Source organism: Patagioenas fasciata, chromosome 2, assembly GCF_037038585.1.
Source record: "Patagioenas fasciata isolate bPatFas1 chromosome 2, bPatFas1.hap1, whole genome shotgun sequence".
In the NCBI taxonomy this organism is placed as follows: Eukaryota; Metazoa; Chordata; class Aves; order Columbiformes; family Columbidae; genus Patagioenas; species Patagioenas fasciata.
Window position 1 is genome coordinate 98,443,888 of NC_092521.1, and position 27,806 is coordinate 98,471,693.

The following is a 27,806-nucleotide window of genomic DNA, read 5'->3' on the forward strand; positions in this document are numbered from 1 at the left end:
TTCTCTGTCATGCCAGAAATGTCATAAACCTCAGAGACTTGCCAATGGTTTGAGGAGCCCACAGAAGAATTTTTATAGCACCACGTTTCATAACTTCTGCTGTTATCTTGTGGGCCCAGCTTCCTGATCTCTGCCTCCCCATTCAATGGGATTTACTCAGAAGCTCACAGCCTCCACTGCCAGGGGTGTATTCAGGTCACTGGCTCCCCATCCCCAGAGGCAACTAGGTCACTCCCGTGCATATAAAACAGAGAGCTTCATGCAACATGCTTAGTGCTGGGATCCAAAGGAAGGGCTGCTGAGGAAGTGGCAAGGGGGAAAATCGAAAAAAAACTAGCTCAGTTCTAGTTCAGACTAAGTAGCAAGCTCATCTGAGAGGAAATATCCCCTGTGTATTTATCAAGTGTCAGAGGCAAGACTTCTGCCCACACTGAAGTCTGTGCTGTCAGACAAGGTAGCGCAGAGCTATTAATACTTCAGGCATATCTAGATGAGTTGCAAGCACAGCCTTATCCCCTCTAGGCTACCCTGAAAAAAGCATAAACAATTATTTCTACCAACCAAAGTTTAACATGTGCAGAGGTAGCCCTAACACTGACCAGATTTCCCAATTTATCACTTTGATCAAAACCTCATCAGGATTTCACTTCTGCGTTTTCTTTGGGTTTTTTTGAATGGGATGACACATAACCAACAATACCACACAGGTATAGCAATAGTACTTAAATAATCCCCTACACAGCAAAGATTCCTGTACACATTCATTTAAAGTTGGCCAGAGGCAAACCAAATATACAAACAATTAGAGATCTGTAGGCTGGCCAGGAAATATTTGTGCGGCATATAGGCCCAAGAGAAAATACAATGAAGATTAAGAATATTATTAACACATATACGGAAGCACTAGTATTTGATAGATTTCTATATGAGTACATCTGTGATCCTAGAAAAGCCCAGAAAAAAGGACTGGGCTGTCATTTTCCACATTTACCTACAGCTGTCAAAGCTGTAGCACAGCAGTAGTGCTGAGTATTTGAACTCTAAATGGCTGCTAAACCGTTTTGCTTTGTTTTGTTACACAGTAATTAGATCCACCTCATTCACCCAGTTCATGAAAAATATTTCTGCTTCACTCGCATCCCAAGACAACTGCTTTCACCCTTCTCTTTATTTTATTTTTTTTCCAGAAAAAAGTTTCCCCTCACCCCCGAACCTTTTAAGTTTTTTGTTCCCACTACAATCTTCGGCACACAAAGCAGGTGGTATAAGAAGTGCAAATACTTCCATATTCTTTGAATTGCTATAAACTGCTGTATGGTTTTGTTAAGTACCGAGTCTTTTGATTTCCTGGCTAGTCCATTCTATGCTCACGAGTTAACAAGACTATAGGCATGGAGAGACACAAGAAAGGCCACCCAATTAAATGGAGAAAATGAAGATCAAAACAGGCTACTGTGCTCTCCTATGGTCAGGTACAGAACTGCTCCTGGTGCAGTCACTGATAACAGGCTGGTTAACACTGCACCTGTCACTTCGCTGCGACCTTCACCAGTCACCTAATTCTAGCTTTATGGAAGCCAACTACCTTTTAACTTAAAAAGGCTTATACTAAAAATATTCATAACCCTGGAAATCGTCAAACAGCTTCACTGGAAAAACAAGAGGAACAACTTCAAAATTACAAGTCCTGTGGAAAAAACTCTGCATAATATGATAATGGACATGGGTTATTTTCTTCTCCATTAAACCCACTGGAGCCAAGCACTAAAAGTACATACTTACTTGAGGGGAGGGGGAACTGTCTTATGTCGCATATAAGCATAAGGTTAGCTGGTGTCCAGATCAACCCTTGGAGCTGCTCAGGCACAAGTTGCTCCATGTGGCATGTACTGTTGTCCTGATTATGTACTCAGAAACCTTCTGCATAAGTAGAAGGCCACAAGTAGGATTCTGAAATTAAATGCATTATCAATCAGCGTCCCAGACTGGATGCATTGCTCCAGCCATGAATGCCATGGGGTGAGTGTTCCCAAACTAGGCATTCCTGGTCCTTCACACACCTGAAGTAAGGGCAGGCAACTCACTGCTGAGACATAGACCTTCATTAAAACATCATATGATGACGAAGATAGTAATGAAGAAGATGTTTCAGACAGCTCACACCTGTAAATTACAAGGAAAAACAGTACACTTTTTTTTTTTTTCTTTCCAAAAGTAATAAATTCACCTCAATGGATTCTCCCTCAGGAGTATTAAAAGGATTGCCTCTTCCTGCAAATGGAGGGAGCTGAGAAGGGCTCACCACACATTGTGGCAAATAAAGCTCTTGTTGAAAAAAGAAAACAAGCCACAGAAATTATTTGTTGATGTATTGTATTGATTTTGACCAAAATTCCTGTGTGTTCAACTGCTACCAGAACATTCAGTAAAGGAGAAGAGGGAGACCAATACCACTAGACATCCCAGTTCACAAAAAGGCTAGCCTGTTTACCTCCGGGTATACTTGGTATTTTACCTGATTAGCTGGAAGGAGTCCACCTTAAATAAGACAGCTAAGTAAATACAAATAAGTGGAATAAGTGGAATGAGAGTATGGGTAAGATACTGTTACCTAACATTAAATAGTTTCACAACTGTTCTCTCAAAAACAAAGGAAAAAAACCCATCAAAATGCTGAATTTGGCTTCCACAATGCAAAGAACAGCTGGAGCATTTCTGCATGATTTAGTCTAATGCAGCAAGATTGGAATTTTTAAGTTCCCAAGGAAAAAAAAAAAAAAAGGCAGAAAGTTGCTGTTTACTTTCTGCTATCTGTACCAGTTACCACCTGGATCCAACTATTTGCCTCCTAGGATGCAACTATTAAAAAAATCCACATAATTAATTACTATCAAACCAAAATGAAGGGTCAGCATCACAGTTCCACATATTATCATTTCTGCCTGCAAAACATCTGTACTCCAAGAACGACCTTTTGATGAGAGAAGACCATTCCTTGACTCCTCAAAGTCCTGCAGCTCAGACTAGCTGTTTGAAAAAGACCTGTTTCCCATGAGAAGTCTCTCAACAGCTCCCGGCCCACAAGTCTGGTAGTGAAGTGCAGGTAAGATAAACAAATCCAGGAAAAATGGAGAGATTTCGTAGGCATCATTGTAGGTTCAGCAGGTTTTGCTAATTTGCCTATTCTGGGGAGACATTTAGACCCTTTTTCCATTTCTTCTTCTCTAATGCTTTCCTGAAACCTACAGTACAGAGTGCATTTGTGAGGACAGCTTTTGTGCCACTAGAATTAGCAAGGGTGGACATAGACCTCATTGCAGCCAGGGACCCACACAGTCACAAGGCAACAGCTGCACAATGACGTAGGACTTATGAACCACATCAGCTGGAGCTCTCCAGGGGTCAGAAAAGCAAGGGAACTAGAGACCTGTCTGCCCCAAATTTGCCCCCAAATTCCATGTTTCTTTCGAGAGAATCCTCTGACACACCTAGACATTGGTATTGACACACTGAGTATTGCTGGATATTATTATTTTGGACACAAATCACAGCACCACTCACAGCCAGGGACTGGCACAGGGCTCTTTCACCTCACAGCTCCCAACCTGACTTCCTGAAAGCAGCCAGGGACAGCTGCTGAAACTTCATCAATTCAGACAAAGTCAACATGACCTGTGGATGCAGTCCAGCTTTGCCAGGAAGGGCCTAACAGTGAGCACGACTGAGGAAATATTATTGCAGCCTGGAGGCTTTCTCATGCAGGGTTCTATTTTGGTGCAACATTTCTTGTTGCATGAGCGTATCCTGGGCATTTGGGGAACTCCAGACACAGACAACACTTATTTCTAGGGCACAATGGTTTTAGTGATATGGATTTCAACTTCCCGATTTGGGTGCAAATGCTTGGGAACGTTAAAGGATTATATACTGTGTAATCACTTGCTGTGGCCCAGAACATATAATGTGCCCACCAGAAAGAACAGCAAATAAAATAAGAGTGTTTCTTGCCAGTCCAAGCAAACATTTTTCCATTGCGAGCAGAGCAAGACAGTACTAAGCCACAGAACTGCAGTGTTTAAGGATTTCATTTAATAGTAGCAAGAAAGAAGTCACACTGCTGTGAAGTGACACAGAAACACGTGTAACAGAATTTTGTCATCAACACAGAAGCTGTGGTCATATTCAACAAAATGCTTATTTGATCTATTTGCTAAAACACAAATCAACTAGGTTTAAAACTATTTCATAATAGGCATTCTCAAGCAAAGATCCAATTTGAGGTGAGCTATTTGAGGTGATCACTGTATTTTTTCAGGTAAGACAGCCATTTGAGTAACCAACTGTAGCTCCTCTGTCCACAGGCTGCAGAGTTTGCTCCAGGAAGAGGGCTGCAGTGAAAAAAAAAAAAACACAACTATTTTACTATATCCATGTTAATTATTTTTGCTTGGGAAAAAAAAAAAAAAAGGAAAAAAAAAAGAAACAAGAAACTTAGCTAATGGGAAATCCTAAAGGACTTGGATGAACAAGTCGTGTGTATCCACTTGCCCTAACCTTTGTTTGGCCTTTTAGCTAAGTACAAGGGGCATATCAGTTAAGTATCTGATGTCTTCTCTCTGGGAAACTCAGTGAGTTAATAATTCATTTGAATCTATTATGATTTCAATGCAATGAAAAAAAAACTTGGCTTTCCTCAGACAGTACAGCTGGGTAAGTACAGAATTTCCTGTCACTGTTTAAGACTGGGTGGGGTGGGAAAAAGAAAGAAGGAGAAAAAAAAAGAAATGAGTAAAGTTTACAAAGAAGGGGAAAAAAGAACACAAATCCTGCCAGGAACTCGAGAAATCTTGCCTTCCTTCTTTCCCTTATGGAGATAAAATAATCCAAATTAAACATGAAATCCCTTGCATGACACTGATGACTTTGCTCAAACTAGGACAGCTAAGGTGCTGAGAAACCACAAAGTTCAGCTCCAGTCCTTCAGCTATTCATGTAAGCAAGTACCTTAATTGACAGGTCTTGTGTCTGCAGGATCAGCACTCCAGACAGACAGTCCCTTAAGGAGGAACTGACTCTTGTGTGTGCCTACGGCCAAAAGCAACTATATCCACATCCTCCCTATAGACCTCTGGGCACCTCCACAGTACAAGTAGAAAATAGCAACAGCAGATGAGCAACTGCAACAGCAACTGTACAGCAACACTGCTGCCGCATCTCAGGGAGATCTCGCCCCCCAACAAAGAAACACACAGAGAACTTACAGGGTCCTTCCAAAGGACCTTCTCATTGCCTCTTAACTTGGGCTTTTGTCAGCCTGTAGCCATACCCTCAAACAAAAACTACAATTTCATTGCATTAAATCACCTATTATTCACCCAAGCACCTCAAAAACAATCAGCATGTGCTTTTCAAGCTCTACAAAACCTGCAAATCACACTCATTGTCTCCATTTACAAAAACAAGCAATGCAAAACCAAATTAAGTCAGAGGAAGCCTGGCAGAAGTCAAACCCATTTTGAGTCCCATTCCTGAAATGTCCATTCTTCCCTCTTCTCCCTTTCACTATGGCTTCCCTAAGATACAAGATTTTCCTACCTAGGGTTCTCAAAAGACAGAAATATCACTTAATATGCACAGGAACAAATCTAGGACCATGCCTACAGACAATATGTGTTTATTAATATTTGTTCCATGTATTGAATTTACAAATATTAGTGACTCCCTCGACTTGCTTCCCGTGGCCAAGCAAGAGCAAATAATTTTTTAAGAGAAGTATGAAGTTAGGAAATACATCATGCAGATGTATGCAAGCCAGTACCTCTCCCACACATCCAAGTTTAGCAGGCAGATCTTTCAGAACCAGCTTGCAGGAGGTGGCTCTGCAGACATGAAGGCTTTTTAAAGCAGTGCACAGGTATGGGGATGAATTTCATGTCAAGAAACTAATACTCACTGCACTAGAAAAAAAAACAATAAACACGCTTACTGCAGTGGTTCAGACCTGTGGAGTCAGAGGAGACCTTTGGGATCCCACAAAATGCAAAATACAGCCCATGGGATTTCATCCACTGATTCATTTGTTAAACCCCTAACTTTTGACTAACCTCAAATTTGTTTTCCGGGGTTAAAATCAGCTTAAATTCAGGGACTTCAAGGCTACATCAACACTACCTTGTGTAACACAGACCTGGGGGCAGGCCAGTAAAGCATGACTGTGCAACCATATTGTTAACAACCTGCTGCTCAGCCGCCTCCAATCCCACAGGGCTTCTTGTCATATAGTGGGAACCTTTCCAGGAAAGAACTTGGCCAGCCCGCCTGCCAGGGGACATTTCCTCAGGTTTGACAGTACAGGCATTGGCAGATTCAAGCCAGTACGGGTGTATCTCCAGAGATGTCCTATTCTGAACCCGGCCTATTCATCGTGCAAGGATAAGTTTCTTTCCTACCACATTGTAAAGCTGATCCAAAGCTAGTGTTTGGTTTGGACAGAAGATGAACTGAAGAATTACTCCAAACTTGGAACTATGCTCAAAAGTCAGCCTAGCCATAGCCCACAGGCAAGAAAATCCACCATCACTCCTTCTATCCTGTTCCCTCCATCTGAACCACTCCCATCAAAAAGCGAATGCGTTAAGTCCTTCCTCATTGAGAGTATAATTCTGTAGGTTACAGAAGTGATCAGTACAACACTGTTTCAGGGGAAAAGCTGCAACTATGCAGTATAGCCCTATTAAAACCACCCGTATGAACTGATCTCTAATGTAAGTCACCACAGTGTTTGGCCCACTTGCTGTAGTTAGTTTCTGCTTTGTACTCAACTCTGCAGCTGCCTTGCACCTCCCACACCTTCTTCTTTACTGCAAATTGAAAAAAAAAAAATTAAAAAAAAAAAATCAATCAAACCTTACTTCATCAGTAATAAATCAATTGCTTGGATCACCCAACTATAAAACAATGATCTTGTAGCTCCAAGCGCAGAGTATGTGTGAGCACATGGATGACAGCAAGCAAAATAAATAAGTATTTTTATAGAAGTATTTGTTATCATTCACAGAGGGTCTTTTTTTTGTGGTTTGTTTGTTTTGTTTTTTTGGTTTTTCTGTGTGTGTGTATGTTTTTTGTTTGGTTTTTTTTTTGTTGTTTTTTGTTTGTTTGGTCTTTTTTGTTCTGGCCACATCTGAGCTCTCCAGAAGGGTTGTACCAATAGAAATTCTCATTTCTTGCTTGCCAGTCACAACCAAACAAATCAAAGCATTCCTATCCTCTTTCCATGTCATTTTCTCAGATTGTATGCTGTATTCATACATTTTTTTTCCCTGAATACAAATGAGTACAAATGTCAGAGGCAGACAAGAAATGTTGGAGTACACACAGTACATTCTCAGTTTCTTCTAAAGATCAGACCATATCAGCAATAAAATAAAAATAAATAAATAAATCAGTCAACCTCTATCTACCCACTTCCAAACTAAGATAAGAAAATACTCCGAACTTTCCACAAAGCCTCATATTACCTCCCATTAAAGCCCGGAGGCCTGAGAATGCTTCCTATTGTCTCCCTTGCTAGCACTGCATTCCGACAGAGCTTCTGCATTTGTTCAGAGCTGCTTGTTGTTGTTGTTGTTGTTATTGTAAAAGCCAAGCGTTACACGAGACAGAGAGCTTGACAGCTTTCCCACAATCCTCAGCATGTGGGAATAGCAAGTAACAAAGTGTTAACACCTGCCAACTGGTGGTTAGGTGTAAATGTCTCTGTTAACAACAAACACTGCTGCTAGCAGTCATCAGAGCAAAGCAGCAAATCTGTTCCCTTCTCCAGTGTGGAAAACACCAAACAAAAACAAAAAAGGCACTTAATTGCTTGATTAAGATGTATCAGTGTTGGAAACTGCTGATCTAGAACATTGAATCTCTGACATTTACTCCACTCTTGATTAAACAGAAATGCTTTAAACTAGCTATTGTACAGGCAGAAGCTCAGAGCCCCACGTACCATCCAGGGAACTGCGAAAGTAAAATTTTTCACGAAGAAATACAATCAGAGCCACCTCCTCTCCATTGTTTCCTAAAAGCATCAGCTGCTGAGACCCTCTGGCTATAACAAAGAAGGGATGGGAGAGCCCTAAGGAAGGGGATTAGGAGTCAGATAACTCCTTGATTCCCTTTGCCTCATGTGGAACTTCCAGGGAAACCTTGTGAAAAAGCTGAGCTCCTGCTCTGAAAAATGCTGCTGAAGATGGAGGTTTCTTTATGGCGAGAGGGATCAGCTGTGCGCTTTTAAAAATCATGTTTTCAGTTGGACACTTCCCAGGCCACTTCATGAGCCATGTGGCACTGATTTATCACCAATTTGCACGTGACTAATGTCTGGCACCTGAGGCTAACAGCCTGCTTACTCTAGATTTGCCCTCAGTAGCCATCTTGCTTGTTTTATTGGCCTTTCCCCATGACAAAAAGGTAAGGGAGAAATGGGTCAACTCACTTGTCTCAAGTAAACTACAGATTGCCAAGTCAGAAGAAGGTAAACTCCATTAATCTACACTACCCACAAAAGCCCACTGCTGCCCAAATTTCCCTACTGCGCACACAGAAACTCCAGCTCAGCTGGGGAGTGACATTAATCCTGGTTTCCATCAGCCTGTATTTCTTCAGTAATTGCTATGAGGAAAACAAATTATCCCATTCTTGAGGGCCGGGCAGTATTTCACGTTTATATCTTTTTCCCTAAAGATACTGTCTGTCTGAAATACTTCAGAAAACTGTGATTGCACCTGACTAATCAGCTAGTGACCAGAACATAGAAAATTTTAACCTACATCAGTTCCCCAGTCTAGGTCACAGGGGAGGAGGAAGGCAAGCGGAAGGCACGGGTCACTTCTTTTGGTGGCACTACCAATTTGTGCCAGCATTAATGATGCATGAAACAAAGGCTTTCAATAGTCAGCACCTTGAAACAGAAGACATAAATTCTCCTTATTTCCTGAAGCATCAAGTATTTGAAAGTTCTAGAAGTAGTAGATTGTTAATGGTAATACAATAGATTACAACAACAGGCAGTGCCTTGTTCCAATTCTAAGCAACACCATCCACCAAATTGCTATGGTGAAGGTTCGAACAACATTTCATTAAAGTTTCCTGCAAATTATTCTATGGGTAGAAAAAGGGCAAACAATTGTTTATTTGGCCAAGAGTGGCCTTCTCCACTAGGAGATGGGTGACTCAGGTAATAAACTTGCCTGCTGGTATGACTATTGACCTATTTACTGAGCTAGATATTCCCAAACAGCAGTCAGAGAGGTTTTTTTACTATAGGAGTTCTAGGATCACCTGTACCAGAATAGTATTAGAGGAAATTTTCCAAGTTTCATGTGAATATCCAAGCCCCTCATCAGCTGAATTTAGACTCTCAGTCACACGGTTTTTGTGACTCAGGCATTTGTTAGTCATCCTCTGCCCATTATATCTCAGGAAAGTTAGAGATACCCATAATTAGAAAGGCAATCCCCCTCCTCCTGTCTTCTTTCTGCCTGTTCTCTAGACATCATGTCCTCTCACTCCCTTACTTATCAGAGGTCATGTGCTATCTCATTCACATTCCCTTCCCAACTAGATTTATTTCTTTACGGTCTCACCCATTTAAGCACTTAAACCACTCTCAATACCTTAACTCATGCGCAGAATGCTCCAGAGTAACTGATGCCTTCATATTCCTCTTCAACCCTTCCTTTTCCAAATCCAGCAGCCCCACTCTGGTCCTTGTTTCTCACTCTGGCACAGGCCTTTATCAACAGGTGCCCTCTGGGCTCTCACAGGCCATATTTTGAATTCAGTGCCATTCTTGCACCGTCTGGGGTACAATACAATAGATAGGAGCTTGGTTGCTCCTATCTAAACCTATCCTGGACTAGTTTCTCTAATTTGTCCAACTTGTTGATCTGTAGAGCTGGCACTTCTGTGCTTCTTTCAAATCAATGTTTCTGCCCAATGTATTATTTCTACTCTCACACAGTGTTCCCTACATGCATCTTTCTACCAGCTCTCCCTCCTTCACTGCAAACAGCTTTCTTGTTTTCACCTTCCAGCCCACTATCTTCTCTTCTTGCTGTTCAGACAACCAACTCCTACCATCCCTCTGCCAGTGACAACTGCATCAATTGAAGCAAGTCTGGTTTTCCCTTTACCTCACAACAGATTTTATAGTTTTCCAAGTTTTTCTGCTTTGCCATTGTGGCAGATGCACACCCCGCTCTCTCCCCTCGCCTCTTCAATATGGAAGGTGCAGACGCATCCCCACCCTTTCCTGCAATGGGGGTAACAGCTTATTTTGTTTGACCCCAGAACCTGTTGAATAGGGTCATTAAGAGAACGAGTGGGGTGCGCAGAGGCACCAAGGAGCCGCTGGGTGCCCACAGCCAGAGTGGGGGCACAGAGAAGCTTCTGGAACACCCACAGTCAGATCTGACAAGGCTTTAAAAACCGGACCCCTCCCACCGAGGCTTTGCCGCCTGTTGTGTGGACCTCTCGAAGCGCGGGTCAAGTGCTGCTGCTGAGAGCCCTCCCAGGAATGGGACGCTGTTTGCCTTATCTCCACGTGTAGGTGAGTGAAATAATTCCTCACCACTTGGGCGGGTGCTTATTCCGTGCTTAAATATAAGCACATGCATTTTCTTTAATAATTCCTCACAGGATCACGGGTGCTTATTCCGTGCTTAAATGTAAGCACGTGTATTTTCTTTAATAATTCCTTGCCAGATTCATGCAAGTGTATACTTTTCCCAGAGTCAGGGACGGCTCTGGCATTGTTTTGGTGAGCCACATGTATACACACTGTGGATCTCCATTGTTATTATTTGCTGCACCTCAATAATTACCTCGACTGATACTCAAACCCATATTTATGTCGCTATTGGAGAGCTAAAACACTGTTTTCCACCAGTTACTCTGCTGCACCCTCTTTACCGAAAAGAAGTTTGTTTTGGACCCTGTTGTCCATCTAAACTAATTTTGGGGTCCCTCTGCGACAGCCGTTTGGTAAAGAACAGAGATCTCTGAACCAGCAAAGATAGAGGGACAACTATTCTTATTTATATTGAGACAGTGAAGCTCCTGTTGACTAGGTCAAGTATCCAGGAGATGCTGTACTGGATTATCAGTGTCTGATCTGGAGCAGGCAAAGGGGAAAACTTGAGTGTGCGGCACTTAAATTTCAAGATTTACGCGTCAGGTACTAGGAAGCAGGAGAAGACTAGGATGGTCAGATGCACACATGCTCTTCTTACGCTCTGTACACTCTGAATACAAGGATGAGAGTTTCACACAAAACCCAGCCCTTTTAAAACTAATGAGTAATCTTCTTCTAAGAAAAAACATTTTGATACAAAATTTTTGACCAGTATGCCATAAACCTCCATCACTGACAGCTGTAATGCCACTGTCCCTTTCCAAATTCTTCCTGACTTACCCTTTCATTGGAGATAGAATGCAATAGCTTTGATATTGGTTCATTCTCCCACTCTTTCCACCCAAACACACACACACTGACCCCCCTGTATTTTAGCTGAGGGTAACCTGATCTTTTTCATGATAGGACATAACATGACAGCTCCTTGCCCAGCAGCACCCGTACCTCTTGGTGGGATTGCTGGGCACTGCCAGTCTGCCAAAGCAGCAGTGCAGGCAGACCAGCACACACCAGAGCAAAGCTAGCTTAGGTCCTACAGGTCTGAAATTTATCCATTATGTTTCTTTTCCAGACAACCAGCTCCAAGGCAGAGAAAGAGTCTTTCTCTTTGTTCAGACACCGTGTAGCACCCTGAGACCAATGCACAAGAGAAAGAAGAGCTAAATCTAAATGCAGAAAACCTAGCATGGCCTAGTTGTTAAAGGCCAGAACACACAGCCTGGATTCCTCTGTTGTCTTTGACACAGCATTTCCTAGTGCCTTGTCAAGACCACAAAGTAAACCACCAAGTAGCAGTTCCCCCCACCTACAAATACAAAAAGCATCTAAAAGTGTTGTAACTCATTTGCACCTTTCGAAGGTGCCCCCTCTCCTGGGCCCCAGCTGTATCTACCACACATCCATCACTACCAGATGCTGAGGAGTCTGGCAAGCACTGATTTGGCACAGGTGGGATTACATGCTTCCCTGCAGACACATGCACATTCCTGTGTTTAGTTTTAACACTAACAGGTTAACCATACTTTCTTCTCTATCTGTATTCAAATGATCACTGAAAGCTACATCTGCACTAGGTCAATGGAAGCCAACAGAGGAGCACTTGAAACTGGCTATTTAGCTGGGTAGGAGCAAACAGCAATTGTTACCATATTAGCCCACAGAGAGAGAAATATAGAGCACCTGAAACATACTGCCAGCACAGCAATCATCAGCAGAGATGGAGTGGGCACCTGATTGCCTGCCCTGTTCATCAATCCCACCAAGGGACTGAGTTCCTGTGCATTCAACAGAACTTAGCAGAGTGAGCCTGCAAAGTTGTCTGTACAACTATCTTAGAAATAAATTACTCTCCACACACTTTAGGAAATAAATTCCTTTCCTAGTAGTCTTTGAACAAAAGAGATGAGTTCTCCATTATGTTCCACACCAACCTTAATAGTTTCCACTACAGGCTCTACCACATTACTTAAAACTGGTATTGATTATTTGCCTAATTGAAGGGCAGCTGTGAAAGAAATATTAGTAGTTCTGTTGGTGATGGGATAAAGGGCTCAAACAGAGAAGTCAGAACAACATAAGGACAAAGTAAGCTATAAGTATGTGAGAAGTACTTCAACACCTACCTCCTACTGAAGTCAGTGATGTTGGCCAGTTTGGATAGTTCCTTGTAGGGTTTAAGGGCTTGGTGCTAGGCAAGGCTTGTTTCTATTTCTCTAGATTGAAACTCCAGTATGGCATTGTGATATCCTGGGCACTGCTTCCCTTTTGTCCTTCACCAATAATATGCAACATTTTCACTGTTGAAAATCAGATAATTGGAAGCTTAATAAAAAGGAATATTTTAGTGTGATTCTAAAGTCACTCAAGTGAAGGGTGCATAGGTTTAGCCTCTGGACTAAACACAAGATCTCTCCAGTCTGGCGTAATCAAAGTAGTCTTGCAGAATCTTGCTAGTGCTTGTCAGGTCCTGAACACTGGAATTGTCTTGATCACAAGCACTAAAATCCAAAGAACAGACCTAGCAAGAGGCAAATACTTAATCGCATATCACCAACCCTTTGGGCTGTGCAGTTACCTAAAAGCCCTACATCTAAGACAGAGATAAATTTGACATCTGTGTGATCAGATCCTTTATAAGCAAAGGACAGCATGGAGTCACGTCTTATTTCTAGCTCCTCCTTTGGCCTCTACTCTTCAGCACACAAGATGATATCTGCCTTACCTCAAGCTACACCTCCAGATCTCTTTCTGTCCTGTTGTCCCATGTTTTAGATTTCTGTCTGTGCAAATGCAGCCATTTGCAATGACAGAGCTATGGGAATTCTGGCAGCAAAAAAACGTCCCTGTTAACGAAGGGTCTTGGGGCTATTTCCATCTTTCAGGGATTTGAATGCACTGCAGGGTGAGGCTGGGCCTCATTTTAAGAGAAGGCTCCAGCCCACACCAGAGCCAAGAGGCTGACTAATGTAATTATTTCCTTGCGAAGCAGTATTTTTCAAACTGCTGATTCTTATTAAGAAAAAGGAACGGATTTGGAGCTCACATTTTGATCTGGTGCCCAGGATTATTTGGAAATTCTTTTTCCTGGAACGAGACTTTTTATTCCAAATTTCTCCATGGTGGGGAGAGAGGGTTTCCTGGGCAGAATTAGAATAATGATTACAGCCTGTATACAATCAGCTCTAACCACTGTGGAACTCCAAAAATGAATGTTATTGCTTAGTGGCTTCATCGAAAACAGAAGTATTATTTAACCAGAAGGATGGCAACACATGGAAATAGCTCATTATCATATTTTCTCCCTATTTGAAATGTCACACTGAGTATGTATCTTTCATGTCCACTACACTTTAATTAATTTGGACTGTGTTTAAATATATTACACAGTATGCTTTATTACAAAATTCTGACACATTCCCATTGATGAAACAGGGCTTTCTTTCAAACACATGTAAATGGCAGTAGGAGTTACCCAGCCTAAATATTGTTTTAAATACAATAAGAATACCACATCATCTGTGTGTCAGCTTGTGTTTTTCTGTGGTGCGAAACATATATAGCAAACCCAACGTTACATCCAAAGCTTTCTGTTTGTTGAAAGGATAGTGATGTTAACACTCTTATTCCAGGTCTAAATCTTAACCACTTACCTTATTTACATAATTGCAAGACAAGCATATCTTTTACTCAATGGCTGAATAAGATTCCAGCAGTGTGATTGCCTAGAAATTGAAAAAGTAGAATTGCAGGGTGTATGGGTGAGATTAAAATGGCTTATTTTAACACTGCTGGTGTATCTTCTGTACAGTTTCAAACGCACCTCTTACAAAGGATGGTTGTCCTCCTCTACCCAGGTCTCCAACAAAGTGGAGGATTTATTTCATTTGTGGACCTCCCTCACGAATGCAGCCACTCCAAAAGTTATTCCTGATTTATACTTGCATAAGCAACTGGGGGAACTAAAGCAGTTTTAAAAATTATATAAAAATAAGAGAGTTCACTCAAACTTCAGTGTTTTTTGGACTGAAGTCTTATGGTACATGGAACTCCACATTGAACAGGATCAGGAGTTTTGTAGAAAGTATGACTAATATCTGACTGATAAGATGTCATCTGTCTGCTATTGTCTCTCTTAAGGCACTCAAGACTTATCTGCCAAACTATTGTAAAACCATTTTAGTTCCAACCATTTTGGTTCAGCAAACACTTCATGATACTCTCCCTTAAGACATCTCACCAGCTACCTCCTCAGGGAAATTCTATCCCACTCCATCATGCCAGTCCCAGTAGATGCCACCAAATGCCACTGATGCTTTTGCCAGGAAGGAAAGTCCTTCCTCACTACTCGCACACTACTCAGGAACCACTCAGATCCAAGGTGACCTGTGTCATTCACTAGAAGCCACCTGACTCACATAACAAGGCCCTGCCTGACACTAAAGTCAATCCCAACATTTTTTTCTAAAACATGTTGCAGGGACAGCTCTTTGGACCCTTGTTTCCTCATCCATCCTCCTAAGAGAGTAGTAATCAAAACTTTATTCTCTGAATTGTTTATTTTTCTTTTTTCTTTCTTCCCCCTCCCCCCCCACCAGATGGCCTTTTTTCCAACATAATTCCTCAAGCAAAGATTCTTATCATGGAGAAGGTAATTCTGTTCTGAAACAAACTCCCAGATGGGGCCATGTGGAACAGTACTCCTGGAATACATTGTGTGGAGGGGGCCATGAAGGAACAGTATAAATCTGCTCTGTGTTGTTAGATACCCTACTACTACTTCTTCCATCCTGAGTATTCTCTCTTCACCCCATGTAACCCTTTCCTCAGGAAACATTTACACTAATAAGAAAAACATTTCCCAGCAACTGAACAACAACAAAAAAGTTGTGTTTACGTACAACACAATGTCTGTCTTTAAAAAGCTGGATTGGTTTTATATTTCATTTGTTCAGTGAATTGTAATAGATGAATAAACATAATTCGGAGAAGAATAAAAAAAAAAAAAAATGAACTGTATTGCTGGAGCCAAAAGCAATAACTGCAACTTGCTTTCTCCTGTTTCTTCACTCCTTCAGACCCAAGCACTACTGTTGCAATCCTTTTTTTCTTGTGTTTTTATTTTATATCTGCATTAAAGGAAAACCCCAGTGGAATATAAAAAGATACTATAATTGCTATGTCTAATTACAAAGAAGAGCTAAGTTTCTAATACAAAAACATGCAATAAAAATAATAATTAAGAATCAGAATGAAAGCCACCAACATGGCTGTCTGATGAGGCAGGATAAGATGCTCTATTTAGCTCTCCCCTTACAGTGTGTGGGGAACCAAAATGTTTCACCATGTGAGAAGATATGATAGGATACTAGATAATCTCATCTAGGCTAACTTTCCATGAAAGGCCAAATGAGATGGCCTCTGTAGGTCGCTTCCAACCTGCAGCATTCAGTGATCTATGATGGGAAGGTTTGCTCTGATGGCTCTCAGCTTAACCACAGCTGTCCTCCTTGGTTCCCTTGTAACTAAAGTGAAATTTTATCCTTTCAGCTGCTAGTGAGCAGGATCTTGTATACTTTACACATTTAGGTCTTCCATCAGAATGTATTAAAGCAAGTAGACCAGTTTCCATCTCTTGGTACAAGTCAATAAAACATTGAGAAATACATGGAGTACAAGACTGAGTACACAATTGGCAGCTTCCAAAAAGGAGCAGATCATTTCAAAGTGTTCCTGAAGGAATAGTATTTCTTTATCTGGCCACAACCACCCCCACTAAAGGCAACAGTAAACATACACAGAGCCTTACCATCCACAGTTTCACTCAGATCAACAAGCAATTTGCTTTTGTTTTGTAGACCTTTGAAAGTCCAAAGACCATTCTGTATTGAAGGCAGTTCATTACTCTCATCCATAGGCAAGTGCCAAATTCCAGCCTGAGAGACAGTTTCACCATAAATCCTCTTGCCAGACGGAGGCATGAGTGACTTTGTTGGATTTGAAAATAGAAGGAACAAAGGGAAGAAGTCAACATCACCAATCCAGAGCAGGAACCATAAAGATCTAGCAGAAGATACTCTGCAGCCAAAAAAACCCCCAAAAACAAAACAAAAAACCCACCACCACCACCACCAACAAAAACAACAACAAAACAAACAAACAAAAAAGACACTTTTCTTTATATCTCATGTATAGGACTTCATGTACACTTGTTTCTGTGTGACTTGGCAGTGCAGCAACAGCTTTTAGGGAAGATACCAACAGAAGATTCATCAGCAACCATATTGACATCTGAAGAGGCATATGCTCACAGGCAGTATTTTGCCTGTTCCATTTAACCTGATATTTAAATCCATCAGGTACAGATATATCTTGGATAATGCTTTTACCCTGTACACAGATTTGTGTGTTGTCTGTGCATTTAAGATAATTTCAGCACTGGGCAGATGTTTACTAAAATCCAGATAATGATGCTATAATTATGAGACAAACAGAAACATGCCAGGCAGCACCGGTTGTTTTCATTATCTTATTTCTATTCAGCTTTTGAAATAATTTTTTTTAAAGTTTGGGTTTTTTTAGCAGAAGACAAAAGGTGAAAGACAAGTAATACTCACAAAAGCTTTCTCTATAGATCAATTCCCACTAAGTCATCTTTCCATTCACAGATCTCATTCTTTTTTCTATGTTGATTTAGCACAGCTTTAACAACAATAGAATTACAAGTGTTCTGAAGAAGGGAGAACACTTTAGTAAGAAGTTTTTTCTTTTTCCGAGGAAAGACAGTTACAAGCTATTGGCTACAAATAAGACATGAACATTCAAATGCTCCTACAATTTCAAAATATGTTGACTTCACAAAAGGTTTAGGGAACATTGCTCAGGATAGACCTTAGTCCAGGAAAGTTCTGACTAGGTCAAACAGGTATTTTCTCCAATATTTGTAATAGTGTTCATTTATTTCCTCTAGTATTCCCATTCTTCATGCAACTTCCCTTGATTTTATTATTACTGCAATTAATTTTCCTAAATTTAAAACAGTACTGGAAACAGAATTTAACTTAAAGAAATCAGACTTAATTTGCAAGAGATTCACTGCAACACAATTTCTTCTGAAATGTTTACAAGCTGCCTGTAGAGGAGAACTAAAAGCCAAGAGTGATCTCAGAAAGAAGTCTGTAGAAAGAACAAGTTTACCTAACTACATATGCCATGCCATGATTGTGCTCTTCTGCCTCCAGGGTCTTCAGTCCTACCACGTTTTACAGTATTCGATTTAAATTCTATACCCTGCATCTTGGTTGGGTTGGTGAAGGGTTTGGAGGGGAAGCCAAATGAGGAGCAGCTGAAGTACTGGGTTTGTTCAGCCTGGAGAAGAGAAGACTTAGGGGAGACCTCATGGGGCTACAGCTTCCTCACAAGGGGAGCAGGAGGGGCAGGCACTGATCTCTTCTCTCTGGTGACCAATGACAGAACCCGAGGGAATGGCAGAAACATGTGCCAGGGGAGGTTTAGGTTGGACATGAGGAAAAGGTTCTTCCCCCAGAGGGTGGTGGAGCACTGGAACAGGCTCCCCAGGGAGGTGTCACGGCCCCAAGCCTGACAGTGTTCAAGAAGAGACTGGACAACACCCTCAGACACATGGTGTGACCTGTGGGGTTGTCCTAAGCCAGAACACGAGTTGGACTTGATCTCTGTGGTCCCTTCCAACTCAGGACATTCTGTGATTCCATGATTCTATGATCTTCCATTCAAAAGAAAAAAAAAGTGTCTTAATCTACTATAAAGCAGTAGGTGTGCAAAATCCAACTGTTACCAGTAGAAAACTTTATCCTTTGTTTCATTGAGCCCTATCACTAAGATTTGTTTGCTCTTAGGGTTTTACTTCCAGTGCCCTAATACCTGCGTGCTCCACCTGTGTCTCTGAGATGACATAATTCACCCCATGACTTTCAGCTGCATAACTTAATGTAGCAAAACTTCATCCAAAGAAGAATAGATACAGATTTATCATAAATTCAGTAAGCAGGCTCAGTCCCCACAGTGTAACATTCAGAAGCAGAAACCCTAGCTGCTACCAAATGAAATTAAACACCTCACTGTTTCTAGAAACATCAGGGGAAAAAAAAGTCTTTTCCTGCTTCCTCTTTGCCAAAGTGTATAAGAAGTGAAAAGTATGTCAAAGGCGGACACATTATTACCTTGACAGGACAAGGTGCTTTTTTTGGCTCTGAGTAAGAGACTGAGCTATTAAAGTAAAATCCTTGGAAAATGTGTATACTTATTCCTAAATGGCTCTAGAGGGGCAGGCAAAGGGAGTCTATGATGATGGGCTCTTGCTGTAAAGGGAAGCCACACATTAACCCTGAGAATGTTCCAGGAATTCTGGTGTTTGCTGGCTTTAAAAAATAGAGACAACACTGCTAGGCACAATATCCTATGTAATATTAGTAATATTACTAAAACCTTTAAAAGGATGAAAATATGAACATATTCTCTTACACAAAGAACACATTGCTCTGTGCACACAGGACAGTACTTAAATCCAGCAGTATAGGCAAACTTTTACGAACATAATGTGATCTTGCTACCCAATATTTTGGGGATTTTTTTTTTTAATTAGTAATTTTTTTTTTAACACTAACACAAAGCTTAAGTGTTTTGAGAACATGGACAGGTTATTCTTCAGTAGAATAAATAATCTCTAAGTTGAATTGGTTTTTTTGCTCATGGTTCCTAGACTAGCAAGAAACAGAAAAACTGCTGAGTGATGCTACTAATGGTTTCGTGAGCTCCATGTATAAGAGGGGTACCTGCTTGTACAGAAAATCAGTCTGTTTACTTGCAGGTACAAATTGGGTGTCCAGTTAAGGACCTCATTTGGCATCCTAATAGCTGTGTCTGAGTTTCTGAAATTCTGAGGGTCAGTTTTGGAAGGGAAAAAAAGGCAAATCATAAGGCATTTTAAAGAGACTACCAAATATAAACTAAACAGTACAATAAAAATAATATATGACTTGCAAAAGAAAATGTATTATGTACACATCTGCAGTTCGACAGAAGGGAAACTGAGAGGAAGGCTAGACTGGGAGAACATGGAATGTGTCCAAGGTGGGTAGATCTGGTCTAGGTTACTCTTCACCTCATAGATGAATCAAAAGGATTCTGAGTAGAAAGATATGACAAACAATAGCCTTAACAAGAGGAAGCACATGAAGGTCAAAAAACCACACAGGCCTTAGAAACTCATTTACTGATTTAATCCAGCATTTTGCTTCACTAAAGCTTGAAAATGGAGATGCTGGAAGCCATTAAAGAAGAATGCTGTGAAAACCAATGTATGAAGCAACTTGAGATGTTTCCTAATGACAGCACATGAGCAACAGAGACCTCCATTCAATTAATATGTTCCATTTTTACACTGTTATTCTGGAAGAATTAGGAGGTGGCTGAGAGCTGAACTTTATTGATCCCAGTAATCTGTGGGCAGAAATATCCATAATTCTGATTAACTCTGGGAAATTATGAAGAAAGTAGCTATTAGATTCTGGCATTCTAGAGATCACAGGAGTTTAGGGTTAAATAGGAAAAATGGAAGGAGCGAAGAAAGAATTGAAAGTCTGAACAAGTAAGATGCTAGAATTTGGTGCCTAAAGGCATCTGATTTCTCACTATCTCAGGAAAGCAATAAGGCTGCAAGCAAATCCTATTGAAACCTTGATTATTGCTTTTGCCACTGAGTTCATGTCCCAGTAGGGCTTTCTGCTTGAATCAGACTCTAATGTGAGACACTTTAATTGTGATTACTGGGCCAGCAGGAAATGGTGAGCCTAATGGGCTGGTAATATTTAAGTCAAGTCATCAAAGAGAAAGAACATGGAGAGCAGTGCAAAACACCGGAGAGGAAAAGAAGTGACAAGTAAGGAGTTACCTGGGGTCAAAGAAGAAGGAAGTTGCTGGTAGAAGTAGGGGTAAACATGCAGGTGACTTCCTGCTTTTGGCTTGACTTTTTTTTGAAATATATTTCCCCAATCTGTTGGTGTTACTGTGACCTCAGCTACTTCAGTTTAAGTTCAGAGTGTGTTTTTTGGCTTCAGTTTAGTTTCCTTATAGAGGCATATGTCTAACAAAATCCACCTTCAAATTTACCATATGTGGAGAACAGTGCAAAAACTACTGATTCACAGAATCACTGAGGTGTGAAGGGACCTCTGGAGATTGTCTAATGAAACATCTCTGCTCAAGGCAGGGGCGACTACAGTAGTAAGGTTTTGAGTAACTCCAAGGGTGGAAGCTTCTCAGCCTCTGGGGAACTTATTCAATGTTCAAACACCTGTACAGTAAAGAAGTTTTATGTTTAAACAGGATTTCCTGTATTTCAATTTGTGTCCATTATCGCTTGTCTTTTCATAAGGCACTATTGAGTAGAGTCTGGCTCTGTCTTCCTTACCTGACCAGGCAAGTCAGTAGCAGACACATACCACAATGTCACCCATGTTGTTCTGCTCTCCAGTCCTGATCCACAAGCTCTCAGCTGGCTTTATCCACCCCTAGGCATAGCTCCGTGTGTTCTTGATGCTCTCCCAGATATAAATAAAAGATAACTCCCATCCATTCTGTCCAGACCTGTCCTTACAAAAGGTCCTGTATCCAGCCATGGCAGCACTCCCAAGTTGTGAGAGTTATCCCACCACAGCTCTGTGGTGTTCCTGTTCATTCCCCTGGCTGCCTGTGTTAACGCAGAGGAATTTCAGAGAGTCAGACAGTTATGCTGATTTTCAAGATAAGGCACAAGTGCCTCCCCCATCCTGCTGCCCTTAAGGCACTTCCCTTATTTGTGTCCACACACTGAGAGTGAGCCTCCTTCCATTTTGTTTTGTTGGTTTCAATAGGCCTGTCTTATCTAGATCACCCTTTACCCTTTCCTTACCAGCCCAGATGACCACTTCCTTGCTTGACTGGCAGTCATCCTGTCTCTTCATCATTCCTAGTTTAAAGCTCTCCTCACCAGGCTGACCAGCCAACAGGCGAGGATGCTTTTGCCCCAGTTAGGTGGATCCTGCCTCTTGCTATAAGTCCTTGATCCTCAAGCATGGTCCCACTGCAGCTTTTCTTTTCAAACCCCAGTTACCATTCCTTCTCCAAGACAGCAAATAAGACACAACTATTTCAGATCAGCAAAGGAAGACTCAGCCTACTAGATTTGTGGAGAGGACCATAAGGGGAGCAGGGTGACTATGTTATGTCAACAGTCCAACCTGGTTACATCAAAATATCTGGGTGTCTCCAGTATAAACCATTCTGTTTTAACTATATCTTTCTCACTGACTATGGCAAAGACTCGGCTCCAAAAAGCAGCAACCAAATTAAATTTTAAATAATTTTTCAGGATTGTTTAACAGAGTTGCTCACAGATTTTTATAAGTCTTAGATTTGTACAGCAGCAGCATAAGAGGAGCTAGCATGATGTATTCCAACTACAACAAAGAAACCTTTTTTCACATTAACTACCCCCGCTGATGAGAAGGAAATGCACTGCCTGTCAGAATATAGGCAGAAATCACCATTGACATACTGAAGAAATTTATTGTAAATTTTAGGAAAAACTTCAGTTTTCCAGAAGCAAGCTTAATACCATGCATAAGCTGAGATGCACACTTATAGCCCTTCTTTTCCTCTCTCATTATAGTGCACACCCTCCTGCCTATGAACAGAGATCTCTGTAAGGTAAGAGTCACAACAGGTGGTAAACACTCCAGCATTTAAGGGCTTGTTTAGATGGTAAATGGAACCAATCCAATTAAATCAGTTGTAAATCACACCCTTCCCATTTCAGCAGTAGTTAGCATGAGACACAGATTTCAGAGCCATTTCAGTATAGCTTAATGTGATTTCTTTTATCAGCTTAAATTACATCAAAACCAGGGTCTACAAATAGACCTTAATCAAAATATTATGAATTAGAATGCAGTTATTTCCTTTGGTTCTAGTTACCACATAGACTAATCCTAAGACTTTATAAACATATGCATACGCACACAGAACACTCACTGGTTCAGTGGGAAGACAGATTACAAATTACTCAGTGCTGCCAATTAGTGAACAAGCAGCAAAAAAAAACCCTGCAAATAGAATTAAAGCAGAGTGCTTCACAAAATGTTTGCCATTCTGTTTACTTGACAAATGTCATAACTGATGCTGTATAGTATTTTACCAAGAAAACCAGTGAACATCCTGTAATACTAGATATTGGAAAATACATATGAATATATAACATACAGGAAAGAAATTTGCATTATGGCACTTTGTTAAGTGGAACAGGCTGCCCAGGGAAGTGGGCAGCCTGTGGTGGAGTCATCATCCCTGAAGGTGTTTAAAAGGCATTTAGATGATGTTCTCAGGGACATGGTTTAGTGCTAGAGTCAAGTTAGGTTATAGGTGGACTCAATGATTCTGAGGGTCTCTTCCAACTGAAATGATTTTATGATTTAGCAAAGATTCTCAGAAGAGACCTGTGTCAGCTTGAGGTACATATCAACAAATGGCAAATGAGGGAGTGTTAATGCTGCTGCATTGACATGATTGCTCAAGAATACTGCGGCCAGGTTTCTGCAAGAACACCTAAAACAAATCAGTGCTACTATTATAGATATACAACCCACTGTTAAGTTTCCTACCAGCATTTATGTGGTCATGTTAAACTAGTGCAAATGTGCAAGGCAAGCAAATACTTAACCCTGTGTATTCTGCAGAAAGTTTTCAAATAACTTCCTCTGAGGATTCAACGGAAAATTTTGACCTAGTAAGCTTATTCAGCCAGGAAAGAAAAACTGTACCACATATAACAAACAGGCTGCATAGCTTGAATTACCAATACTGAACACCTCCACAAACCACAGAGTAATTTACAACACATCATTCAGCTCCAAAGACTTTTGAGGAAACTGCAGCCAACTGGGAGATGTTGCATAAAGAGACATGGAGGCAAGATTCAAGTAAGCAATTGATTCAGCTTTAATATACACACAGCTAATGAAGATTACTTTCACTCTCCTGTCAGCAACTGGGACTGTTTTCCATAGAAAATGTACAGCCTGTGCTCTGCCACAGAGCGGCTTTCTGTATCAGGGAATTCTATGCAACACTCTGTAGGGGGGTATAGCAAATAAATACATACAACTTTGCATAATTAGCATCACTGGCCTCCACTTGAAAACCAGTCCTCAAGGTACCAAATACTGCAGTCAGTCAGGATGGCTCCAGGTAGATGCCACATACACTATGTCCCAGGGGTCAAATGTGAATGTCTGGGTGGGTTTTTCCACCCCATAATGGCCTTATATTTTCCAACACTGGCTCAGAAGCAAAAGAAGTGGAAAGGGATGTGATTACTCTCTGCAAATACACCAAAAAGGAAGTATACGAGGGGAGGAAAGAAGAATGTAAAGACAATGTTGGCACAACAATAGGGAGAAGTGAGCCAGAAGTATGTTTACATACTAAAAAAAAAAAAGTCACAAGCTTCAGGAAAAAAACGTGATTCTGAGGCAGATTTTGCATTAAAATAACAAGAGAAAAAAACCTTTCCTCATTTTTGACATGCACTTTCATCAGTTGATACGAAACACTATACAATGCAGTTACTTGTGACAGGAGGGGACAGGCATGACAAGATCCCTCTACTCCTGCCAAAACTTATATACATAGACAGCAGACATAGATACAGGGTTTTTTAATCTATAGCAAGGTGAACCTCAAAAGAGTAAGATCACACATTTATTTCCTCAAGGAAAAAAAAGAAACAGCAGTAAGTAGCTAACATAAGCAACTGCATTATAACATTGGCCATTGCTTTTTCAAAACATTGGCATGCTGTTGTCATGCAGCTATTATGAAGAAATCACACTGTGAAGCAAGAAGCCTTCCTGCAAACCAGAATGAGAAGCACAGAATCAGCTGCAGTTTTTTCACTGCAGGGGTTTCTCTAAAGAAAAAAAAAAAATCTGATCATTGGTTTTGCACACACTAAGAAAAATTCAGTTTGCAAACAATGAACATCCTTTGTGTTCAGCGTTGGCAAGGCAATTGATTCTAGTTTGAGATTGGACCTGTGCCACTGCAAAAGCAGTTCGTCTTTTCTGTTCTGAAAAGTACTGTAATGAAGAGCTCCAACAGAGGGGATTTTTATCATTAGAGTTGGGCTATTTTCTTTCAATTCCTCTCACTTCACAAAACAAAATGTATGGAATCCATCATTCCAGCATATTGAGAAATAAAGTAACTCTGAGATACTGCAGAAAGCATTAGGACTTCCTATATAACAAACAAATAGCTTCCAATATGCTGTTATCGTCCCCTTTAACGGGGTTTTCCCTGCTTTCTCCACCAACATTCAGGAACGCATTACAAGGATATGGCTTCCCATTGCAGGAATACAAACACTGATGCAAAAATTTGACTCTCAAACCAAGAAATCATCTCTTTTTTAATTAAAAGATACAATAGTAATTTCATATGTAGTTATTTCTTCCAGTGGGTCCCAGTATGCATACTGTATACTTGGTAGGAGTAACACACAAAAATCCATATAATTATTGGATAAGAAGTAGGTTCACACAAATGGAAAACATGCTTAGTGTGCCAGAGAGCTGTTCCTTTGAACTCTTACGTGTGCAGGTGCTCACACTCTCTAAAAGAGAGACCAAGCAGGCAGGATGAGTCCACTTGGAAAAAATCTGGCAAAAATCTGGCCTCCCAATGGCATCTTTATGACAGAGTATGAGTAATTACCTACTAAAAAATGGGGACCTTACTACTAGTTTCTGGGCTCCAAAGCTGCTTTTTTTCCTGTGTCAGTGCGTCTAATAAAAGATTTCACTTCTTCCTGCAAAGCCTGCATCTCTCATATCCTCAGACCATCTTCACTAGATCTATCGCACTGCAATAAAAAAGACTCACAGCCTTAAAACTTGACAGACGCTTCTTTTTAACACCTTTTTATACAAAAGCAGTAACAGCAGGTAGTAAACCAACACTGCCACACAGCATGGTGTAGGAAGGAAGTGCTATAAACCCTATCACAATTATTTCAGTGAAAAACAAAGCCATCATTAGTGCTGTATTGATCAGCCTCCTCCTCCGATCTCCACTGTTTGGAAATTCATTCATATTATTATTGTTGTTCCAGACAGTATTATTATAACAGACCTGCATTACACAATAAGAGGCTTTGGTGTAATTGACATCTGAAGCACCAGGGAGCTTGAATGTTTGCTACTGGTTAGAATGTGGTCTCCAGAGGGAAACTTTCTCTCTCACAAAAGAGGCTATCACATAGTCATTGCAGTGTGTAAATCAAATCCTCAATGACTGCTGTTTTTTCATTACTTGTCTGTGACCTGGAACTAAATCTTTGCAATGCTGTACTGCTGATTATCCACCTCTGGAACCCACAACTGCAATGATGAACCAATACCTACAAACAGGGTAAAACAAATGACGTACCTGAGTTAAAACAACAGGAACCTGTTTGGTTTTTAACCTTGTTAAATAGGAAATTGAAAATGTAATCCCACTGTTTGGGTCCTAGGTGCTGTGGAAAATCTCTGGCTTCCATGCATAGCTGGGCACAGGCCAGACACAAGAAGCACAGGTAGATGTAAAGCATCCATTCCCCCCACCCAAATTAAACTTTAGACAGAGGTGGTCATTGAAAGACCCACATTTTGCACATTAATGGCCATGTCAAAACAAAAGACAGCAATTTACACAAGAGCAATTTTGCTCCAAGAGCAACTGAGTGCAGTGTGAAAGCCCAGGCACACCTGGGACCTTAGTCTGGCAGGCAGCTGATCACAGGAGCTGATGCAGGCAAGTACACATACAAGTACACATGTGTATAAGTACACCCAATGGCTGGATGGTTGCATCCAGAGAGTAGTGGCCAATGACACAATGTCGGCATGGACACTGGTGACAAGTGGTGTCCCTCAGAGGTCCGTACTGGGACCAGTACTGGTTAATATCTTCATCAATGACGCAGACAGTAGGATTGAGGGCACCCTCAGCAAGTTTGCAGATGACACCAAGCTGAGTGGTGCAGTTACACACCCGAGGGATCGGATACCATCCAGAGGGACCTGGACAAGCTCAAGTAATGGGCCCACGTGAACCTCATGAGGTTCAACAAGGCCAAGTATAACGTCCTGCACCTGGGTTGGGGCAATCCCCGGTATCAGTCCAGGCTGGGAGATGAAGGGATTGAGAGCAGCCCTGTGGAGAAGAACTTGGGGGTCCTGGTGGATGAAAGACTAGGCATGAGCTGGCAAAATGCCCTTGCAGCCCAGAAAGCCAGCTGTATCTCAGGCTACATCAAAAGGAGTGTGGCCAGTAGGTTAACGTAGGTGAATCTGCCCCTCTGCTCTGTTTTGGTGAGAGCCCACCTGGAGTACTGCATCCATGTCTGGAGTCCTCAGGACAGGAAAGACATGAACCTGTTGGAGAGGGGCCAGAGGAAGCCACAAAAATGATCAGAGGGCTGGAACAGCTCTCCTCTGAGGACTGGATGAGAGAGTTGGGTTTGTTCAGCCTGGAGAAGAGAAGGCTCCAGGGAGACCTTATTGCAGCCTTTCAGTACTTAAAGGGGGCCTATAAGAAAGATGGGGACAGACTTTTTAGGAAGGCCTGTTGCGATAGGACAAGAGGCAATGGTTTTAAATTAAGGGAGTGGTTTAAGATGTCCCTGCTCATTGCAGGGGTTTGAACCAGATGACCTTTGAAGGTCCCTTCCAACCCAAACTATTCTATGATTATATACAGACCTACTGAACACCATCCCCCCATTGGCCACTATGTGCTGCACAAAGTACATGACCAAAATCAGGCCCCTGCCCCCAAACAGCACATCAGAAAGACCAATATTTAATGCTGTCCAGGACCAGCTCCTGCTAGTGGTAATGATTTACAAGTGAGAATTGAGCCCATGGCACTGTCCTCAACGTTAGCTATGACATGGGGAAATTCTGCTGCATACCCCAAAATCAGCATAATTCACCAAATTCATACTCTGTATGAGCAGGCCTGAGAAGGAATTCCACCCTCACACCCTTTGTATGGCTTCACAAGC

The 27,806-nt window shown here is 41.3% G+C and overlaps 1 long non-coding RNA gene across 1 annotated transcript; it reads right to left on the reverse strand.

The window, feature by feature from the left end:
* Positions 1-4,181: 4,181 nt before the first annotated feature.
* On the reverse strand, positions 4,182-16,664 carry LOC139827409 (uncharacterized). The gene is made up of 3 exons (XR_011737944.1): positions 16,491-16,664; positions 12,808-12,981; positions 4,182-4,388 (listed from the first exon to the last, which is right to left on the reverse strand). It is a non-coding gene; the product is annotated as an uncharacterized lncRNA (long non-coding RNA).
* Positions 16,665-27,806: the final 11,142 nt, after the last annotated feature.